The sequence below is a fragment of the Eriocheir sinensis genome, chromosome 15 (assembly GCF_024679095.1).
Source record: "Eriocheir sinensis breed Jianghai 21 chromosome 15, ASM2467909v1, whole genome shotgun sequence".
NCBI classification, from domain to species: domain Eukaryota; kingdom Metazoa; phylum Arthropoda; class Malacostraca; order Decapoda; family Varunidae; genus Eriocheir; species Eriocheir sinensis.
The window spans coordinates 19,816,302-19,825,590 of record NC_066523.1 but is presented as its reverse complement, the minus strand read 5'-3'; the positions used below and the strand labels follow the sequence as shown (position 1 = coordinate 19,825,590).

The 9,289-nt window shown below is 43.1% G+C and overlaps 1 protein-coding gene across 1 annotated transcript in view; it reads right to left on the bottom strand.

Moving 5' to 3' along the window:
* LOC126999016 (Krueppel-like factor 6) overlaps window positions 1–4,857 on the bottom strand; it is a 189,021-nt gene extending 184,164 nt beyond the window's left edge. The window contains exon 1 of the mRNA XM_050861338.1: window positions 4,775–4,857. The gene's annotated coding sequence lies outside the window, so the exon portion shown is untranslated. The remainder of the gene's footprint in view (window positions 1–4,774) is intronic.
* Between the last annotated feature and the right edge of the window lie 4,432 nt (window positions 4,858–9,289).

The following is a 9,289-nucleotide window of genomic DNA, read 5'->3' as shown; positions in this document are numbered from 1 at the left end:
CCGTAATGAGATATTAATTCATCAAGCGCCAAAAATTTCCACTTTATTACAAAACTGGTCGCACTCGTCTATTTAGAACACTTTTATGCTGCGTAGTAACGGTCGAGCGCGCACCATCAGGTTAAAACTTTTCAGGTCTCGCCCTTCCACCACCCCCTACAGCTGCGTTATGTGCTCTGACCAAATACTGTGAGGAAATTATATTACGCGATATTAATGTCCAGCGAGTCAATCCATATTAAGTGTCAGGATTGTCCGGCGGTGTCAAATGCTCTTAATTAGGCGCGTCAACAAAAAGGGCCGAGCCAGGCGGTGTCGAGTAACATCAACACGGGGCCGCGGGGTTCGACGCTGCCGCCGGGGCCACAAGTCGCTCATCAGGACACAGTGCCGCGCGGAGTGTTCATCGGCCGAAAAACACGTTAATAGGCGTTCAGAATTTGTTTATCGGTTGTTAATTAGCTGTTTACCAAAATGGAGCGTCGCAGAGGGGCCACAGGACGGGGTACGGGGGCTGGATAGCTGGAGGAGGGACCGGTAGGGGGTATTTAGTCCGGGGGGAAGGGAAGGACACTGTACCAACACACACCTGCTGAGTTTCCTTCCGTCCTCTGTGGAAAAAAAATGCATGAAATTCTCTTTTAATATCTTTTTCTTGCGTGTGTATGTGTTTTTACGTGCGTTTTTACATTGATTATACCGTATATCTTCGCCTTGTTTTCTTTTTTCTTCAGGTTTTGTATTTGTGTGGGTGTTTTTATATTTATTAGTTTCTTTCCCAGAACCAACTCGTCTGTTTCCTCTTCAGAAGCCTCCGGGGCGCCGCGCAGCATACCTTCAACGGAAGCTCTTGTCTCACCGCTGTTATAGGTAAGTTGTTTTCAGTCTCACCTCATCGTCTCTTCTCTGTTCTTTATTTACTCTTATTCTTTTATTTATTTATTAATCATCTTATTCTTATTTGTTCTTACGCTTTAATAGATACTTAATTTATTTATTCAATATTCACAAAAAAAACTACTTTAATATTTTAGAGGTAATAGCTCCACAGGTTTTGTTTGATTTTTGGTTTATACATAAATATTTTTTACTGCATGATAGAATTTCTGGATATTCAAAGTGTAATAGATTATGATAAAAAAATGAATGTTCAAATATCTCGTTATTAGAATATTTTCGAGACTGACTCAGCGACTTAAACTAATAAATAAATAGATAGAGAAATAGATAAAATATGGATAGGCCTACTCGAGAAAGAACGAAAGAAAGGAAAGAAAGAAATACACAAAAATAATGAACAAAGATAAACAAATAATGAATGAATGAAATGATGAAACAATGAAAAAAAATATGAAGAGTAAGCAGAAACATGACCGCAAGGGAAAATGCCTAAACAGGAGTATTCTTGGTTATCCGAAACGTCGTCGGTTTGTCATTCATTTATTCATTGTTCACGCCACCCGCTCGCTCGCCCACGCCAAGATGCTCGTAGAAAAGCGGCGTGAAAGATAAAAGAAAACAAAAATTGATACGAAACAGAAGGAAAAAGGTAAAAAAAAAGTCCTGCTCCGTTTTGTTCAAATTTGTACCACTGGAGTGAACGTCCTTCTGACCTTGATGGCTGTAAAAACTTGTGTCTGAATTGATATTATCCCATCCAATACTTCTGCTCCCTTCCATTGTCAGGGGGAGTTTCATTTTCATATTACGGACACTTTCATATTTCAGACCAACTTTTTCGCCCTTCATAGACAATTGATTAAGTTTGGACCCTCTGCCGCGCGATGGGTTTCTGGTCTTTTGATACATATATATTCATTCACATATTTTTCCATTTATTTTGGCTTTTATTCAAGTATTCGCATAAAGTCGCATGTGTGTGTGTGTGTGTGTGTGTGTACCCTCAGCCTCTCCATCGCCCCGAGTGTGTCCCTCCCTCTCCCCATTACTCACCCCATCACTTCATAATGGGAGCCCTCACCACCCTCCTCTTCACCCCTCTATAGTGAAGCACCCATCCCCTCTATTGGTCCATCATCTCTCTCTCTCTCTCTCTCTCTCTCTCTCTCTCTCTCTCTCTCTCTCTCTCTCTCTCTCTCTCTCTCTCTCTCTTGTTCGCTCGCTGGCTCGCTCGCTCGCTCTCGCTCTCTTCCTCCCCGACTCAGTGCCGCCTCCTGGCCCTCTCTACCCAATCTTATTTCGTCTTATTTTTCCGCGGACGCAGGGAACTGATGAAAGCCTGAAGTAAGGGATCAGGTCTGCTCTGGGCGGGCGATTCCTGGGCTAATGAAAATGGAATGCTTGCCTCTCGCGGGGAATTGATCGAGTGTAGGAAAACATGAGGTGATGGTGTTCCCGAAGTGGCCGGGAGGTGGGGAAAACGATGAGGATGAGGGAAGGAAGGCGTGGGTACAAAAAGTGAGGGCTGGGCGAGGAAGAGATGCGAAATAACATGGAAACGAAGAAAAAACACGCAATGAAAGGGGTTGAGAATTGCGTGATTGAAATTAAATGATCTGCAGGATTTAAATGGTCTGTGAATTTTGCAAAGTAACGAGGAATTTACGGTAATCAGCGAAATGGTTTGAAATAATTAGTAATGAAGAAAAAATGTCAAATTCAAGGTTGATAGGAAAAAAAAGTATATAGTTTGTTATAGGTTGGAAGTTTTACCGTGGCAGTGATGATTAAATAAAAGAAAGACGCGGAAAAGTAAAGGAAGAACAAATAAAGGAAGATTAAAATAAATGAAGAATATGTAGAACAAGAAAAAGATGCGTGAGTATAAACGGAATATGTTAAAAATATATACAAAAAGCAGGACGAAAAGAAACAGAAGAAAAAATAAAGACAGGTACGAAAGAAAGATATTAAATTATGAACATGATCAAGAAGAATAAGAAAAAATGTGGAAATATATAAAAGGAGAGAAAAATAAAAATACAAGAGAGTTAAGAAAAGTATAAGGTTAAGAATAGAGATGTCACGAAATGGTGTTGGATTTGCGCGTGCATGAAAGAAGAGAAATATTGAAGGAAGGGGCGGAAGCAACACAGAAGGAGGGAAGAAATAAAAGATAATGACCAGGGTTTCAAGGCATCCGACGCGTGTTTTGTCAGAGGAACGCGAGCCGCTCAGGTGTATTAAGAGAACGGAACCTTTATGCGGAAAGCTGTTAGTTATTCATTCACTTCGTTTACCTGCTGATGCAAAATACTTATGAACGAATACTTAACGTTTGTACTGTGTTGCCCGCTAACTTTTTTTTTTGCTATGATATTTTGTAAGTGATTATTTTTTCTCTCTCTCTCTCTCTCTCTCTCTCTCTCTCTCTCTCTCTCACACACACACACACACACACACACACACACACACACACACACACACACACACACACACACACACACACACACAGAGAGAGAGAGAGAGAGAGAGAGAGAGGCCTCCCATACAATGCTTCAACTCTCAGCCTTAACGTCTCTTGTTGCGTCACTGATGACGTCAGCACCCCCGTCTAGACACCCTTTTCTCCCCTCTTCCTTCCTCCCACCCTCCTCCTCCTCCTCCTCCTCCTCCTCCTCCTCCTCCTCCATCTCCTCCTTGTTCTTCTTCTCCTATGCCTTTTCCTCCCGTTCGGGCCCCATTCTCCCTCAAGGCTCAGGATGAATATTGATCGGCTTCCTCCTTAATAGTAAAAGGTGGTCCGAGGAACGTTATTTATTGCGGCTTTTATCTGATACTTTGAACATTTTATCGCGCCTTACGTGAAGTTAAAACAAGAATGATGACAATGATCCCTTAAGAAGACCGTCCGCCCCGTGTGTGTGTGTGTGTGTGTGTTTCCCGGGTAATGATCAACTATTCGTATCCATTTACCGTCCATATCATAGCTCTGGCTTCCACCACCTCTTGGCTTCTCTCTCTCTCTCTCTCTCTCTCTCTCTCTCTCTCTCTCTCTCTCTCTCTCTCTCTCTCATCGTTTCTCTGTTTTTTCCTTTCTTGTCTTGTTCCTTTGCAATATTTAGTTTTTCCTGTAAATATGATCTTCTTTGCACGATTTCTTTCCACACTTAACACTTCTCTTCTCTTCTCGCCCACATCATCACTCGCCTCTTCCTCTTTCCTCCGCGGGTCTTCCTCCTCCTCTTCTTTTTCTTCCTCCTACTCCTAAACCTCCTCCTCCTCCTCCTCTTCCCCTTAAAAAAGTTTCACATAAGCGTTATCGAGGAAAAATTTGGACGAAACACATGAATAGCTGCCAAAGACTTAATTACCAACGCCGGGGAAAGTTTTGGCTCTCGGCGAGACGTTTCTTATTTTTCACTCTGAATCTATAGAGACGCGAGTCCGAGGATACATGAGCGTATTTAGAAGGGAAGGTGAAAGACGGAGGACGGTGAAAGCTGTTTTGAATAAATATGCCGGGGAAAGAAATGAGTGTATATGTATTTCTTTTAATTCATTGGGTGATTTGAAAGGAGTTGAAGTTTGGAAGTATTTTTCTTGCAAATATATAAGTATGATGCCTTCCAGATGTATACATGTTTCGTTGCGACACACACACACACACACACACACACACACACACACACACACACACACACACACACAGTATAAGCCCAAAGTTATACATAATGAATAAAGTAACTGAATGAAAGTTATCCTCCAATCGATAATATTAGACATGTTTGTATTATTTCTTTTAATATTGGATGTCACTTGTACGTACATATTAGTTTATCGCATAAAGACACATGCTATCATCAGTACTCACCTGTGCCTTCCCGCGAGTGTTCTTTTAGCCCCTTCCTTTCCTCTGTGTCCGCCTCATCCCTCTCCTTACCTTTCCGTGCCTCCCCGCAAGCGTATAGCCCTTCAACCCAACATACCTGAGGAAGGAGAAGCAAATAATGTTATAAACGGACACACAGTTACGGTTTTCCTAAGACAATCAGGCATTTTACAAGGCTGATCGAAGTGCCTAAAACTTCAATTTCAATGCGACTTAAGAAGAGTGAGCAGTTTGAATGTGAAGAGCTATGTTAACTTTCATATGACGGAGTGAGGAGTATAAAAACAAAAACAAATATATTAACTGTTATATGACGGAGGTAAGCATGATTCATAATAAACAAGATACGCTATTAATTTCAGAAGAGGAAATAACTCGGACACTCGCCACGTTTGTGCAGCTGTAGCATTAAAGTATTCCGTGACAAACAAAAACGTTCATTCACGGATATACACTTACAAGTACACACACAAACCTCACTCACTCACACCTCCTCCTCCTCTTCCTCCTCCTCTTCCTATTCCTCCTCCTCCTCCTCTTCTTCCTATTCCTCCTCCTCCTCCTCTTCCTCCTCCCACCTTCATGCCTCGCTAAGTGATTGAGAAGCCAGCGTACGTCAGAGGCAATCACCTGCACGATTTCTCTTGAAGATTAAAGTTTCATGGACAAATGGATGAAAAACAGGCCGGAGCGGGAGTTGTCAGTCTGCTCCTTCATTATTCAGCGGAGGGATGTATGAGTGTGTGTGTGTGTGTGTGTGTGAGAGAGAGAGAGAGAGAGAGAGAGAGAGAGAGAGAGAGAGAGAGAGAGAGAGAGAGAGAGAGAGAGAGACCGACATCATGGTGTGTGTGTGTGTGTGTCTGTCAGATTTGAGATAACTGATTGGCTGAGACGGAGTACTCGAAGCCGCAAGCCCTACAAACATGGCGGCATTAAGGAGGGGGGAAGGGGGGGGTGGTGGAAATGGGAAAAATAAGGGAACAAAAAACGAAGCGTAGAATGAAAGAGGAAAACGAAGCTAATTCTCCGCGTGGCTGCTGCTCCAATCTTAAGGCTAAAGCTATTCAATAATCTGTTTTGAAATCCTGGCAAGTCTTCTCTGTTTTCATTACAGGATGGCCGGAGGCGTCTCCTTCTTCCTCTTACTTCTTCTCCTCCTCCTCCTCCTCCCCCTGCTGCTGCTCCGCCTCCTCCTCAGCTCATTCCTCTCCGTCAGTCAGTCTCTCTCTCTCTCTCTCTCTCTCTCTCTCTCTCTCTCTCTCTCTCTCTCTCTCTCTCTCGAAGGGAAGGGAATATCCAGATCCACTCACTCTCGTCATTTCCTCACACTCAGGTATCTTCTTCCTCGCTTGAGTGTGGTAAATGGATAATGTTTTTTTTCTTTCCTATCTGTTTTTTCCCCTAGAAGTTAATCATGTCTTTCCAGTTAGTCACACACACACACACACACACACACACACACACACACACACACACACGCACACGCACACGCACACACAAGCCAAAAAAAAACTTGCATAAGCCTCGAACAAATAAGAATATACACAAAACAAGTACACTAAGAAAACAACAACAACAAAAAAAAAAAGACATTGAGATCCCAGGTCCGCTCGAGGGAAGGAAGGAGAGAGGAGGAGGAAGAAGAAGAGTGGGGGGAAAGGAGGAGGAGGGAGAGATAGAGTAAAAGAGAGAGAAGGGGGAATAGAGAGAAAGGGAGGGATGGAGGGAATGGAAAACTTCAAGGCAGCACACAGCTCGAGGTCGTGACGAAGAGAGTTATACAATAAAAGTTGTTGGGTCGTCCTAGCAGGAAGAAGACACGAGGGGAGGAGGAGGAAGAGGAGGAGGAGGAGGAGGAGGAGGAGGACGAGGACGAGGAGGCCAGGTTTATGCTTCTCCTATTCTGTTACCTCCCTTTTCCCTCTCCTTTCAGTCTCCCTGCCTCTCCCATCACCCCGTCTCCCTTCTGTCCCTCTTTACTGCCCTTACCTTCCCATGTCACTTCCTCTTCATTAAACCCCATTCTTCTTCCTCCCCACTCCCCAAAACCAGCTATACACTTAACCCTCCCATTTCCCTACCTCCCTATTAACCCCTATTCTCCTTCCTCCACATTTCCTGAACCCCCTCATGCCCCAACCTTCCCATGTCCCTACCTCCATTTTACGTACAATATAAAACTTCTCTTCCCTTACCCTCCCCTCGTGCCCCCAAAACTCTCCCTAGGTCTCCTCTTCTGTTGCCACCACTGCCTCGATTTCCACTACTGTCAAAACAACCACTACCACCACCATCGTAAACCCCACCACCAATGTTGGCAGTATAAACAACCACAACCAAACACTACCAAAGCCATTCTCATCTGCAAGCACCAAGTCATCACCGCAACTGAACTCGACTGCTCTTATTAATGTAGTCACCAGCATCACCATTGTCAACGCCATAGAAAAAAAAAAAAAAACACAAACCAGAAGAATCACCTTTTATGCACACCACCACCACCGCCACCGCCACCACCACGACCGTGCGACCTCTACCACAGTCTAAATGTGCGCGGATTAATGCGTAAATGTATTTGTATCAGATTATGCAAATTGGCGTACGTTACGGAAAGCTGCATAGTTAGGCGAGCTTTACTCTGAAAGGTTGGTTTAGCTTTCAGCATCAACCATTCTTGTGCTGCAAAACCAACAACGGGCACCAACACTCACGGCAACAGGAAAAATTACAGGTACGATAAAAACGACTACATCACAGAACACTAACAGCAATAAAAAAAGATATAACATAAAAAATACAAAGTTACTTCAGGGAGAAATTGCTAATAATGATGATGATAAAAAATAATATCATCGGATCAAAATAATATTGGTGTATTTTAATGGATTTTTCTTTTATTCAGTTTCACATGTGGTTTCTGGGACATTTTCCCCTCCCGGGATTTTGTTCGTTGTTTTCACCTTATTTTTTAATTTTATTTCTTCTTGATATCACCATTTCCGCAAATTGCATCGACAAAAAAGTGTATTTTCCCTTAATCGAATGTTGTCAATGTTACTTTCTTTCCTTTATTCTTTTGTACTGCTGCTTAGTGTTAGCGCATGAGAGATTAAGCTTAGTACAACCAATCAGAGTAAGTGTTTCAAGCAGTAAAAAGAGGAGGAAGAAGAGGATGGAAAGGCAGTGGTGGTGATGGTGGTGGCGGTGGTAGTGACAGAGTTAAATAACAAATGGTGAAACAGAAGGAAAAGATAAACTAGACTGAATACAATAGAAAAAAAGTGTTAATCTAAGGAGTGGAAATAATCTACTGGACTACAGCCATGGCAAGGTGAGCACCACGCAAGAGTTATATGCCTCCCTACCCTTGAGCTTCTTTATGATTTTGCTTTACTTTAAATAATCAAAACGGTTCATTCATGTAAGTAAACCCCTTTGTATTACTCCCTCACTAATTACCATCCGGGGACACTTGTAATGAAGATAAAATTTAAGTGATAAACATTGCTCAATCGCTGGCGACTTATTAGTTATTTTATTCAGTGTTACATACGTGGCAGCTTTTTACTCTCTATTTCCTACTTCCGTTAACATTTATATATATTTTTTATTGTTCGACTCTTGAATGGTGTGTCTCCTCGAGGGTTTTCCTGCGCTGGTGAGGAATCAAGGCCGTAACTGTGTATCTTGTGTGTGTGTGTGTGTGTGTGAGAGAGAGAGAGAGAGAGAGAGAGAGAGAGAGAATAAGATAAAAAAAAAATAACAAAAGCGGAGAGTGGCGAGAAAACGAGCCGCGGAACTTTGCAACAAAAGACAACAACTTGACACTGAGAGAAATTGTCGTGTAGCCGAACTCGAAAGTTTGTTGTCTTGAAAAAATATGAAAAAAAGAAAAGAAAAGACGTTCCCTTCCCTTCCCTTCCCTTCCCATCCCTTTCTTTCCTTTCCATTCCTTTCCCACCCATTCCTTTCCATTCCCATAGCTTCCCTTCCATTCCCATCCATTTACTCCCATTCCTTTCCATTCCCGTCGCTTCCCTTCCCTTCCCATCCATTTACTTCCATTCCCTACCATTCCCATCGCTTCCCTTCCCTTCCCATCCATTTACTTCCATTCCCTACCATTCCCATCGCTTCCCTTCCCTTCCCATTCATTTACTTCCAATTCCTTCCATTCCCATCGCTTCCCTTCCCTTCCCATTCTTTCTCTTCCATTCCCATCCATTCTCTTTCATTCCCTTCCCTCCCCATTCTTTCCCTTCCCTTCCTTTCCCTTTTCAGTACCTTCCCTCCCATTCCCATCCCTTCCCTTCCCTTCCTTTCCTTTCCATTCCCACCCATCCCTTTCCATTCCCATCTTCCCTTTCCTCCCTTTCCCTTACATTCCTTTCCCATCCCATCCCTTCCCTTCCCTTCCCTTACTCTTCCTCCCTCCTCTCCTCCTCTCTAATTCCCCCTCTCTTCCAGGCTCTGACACCATATCCTTCCTCCAATCTT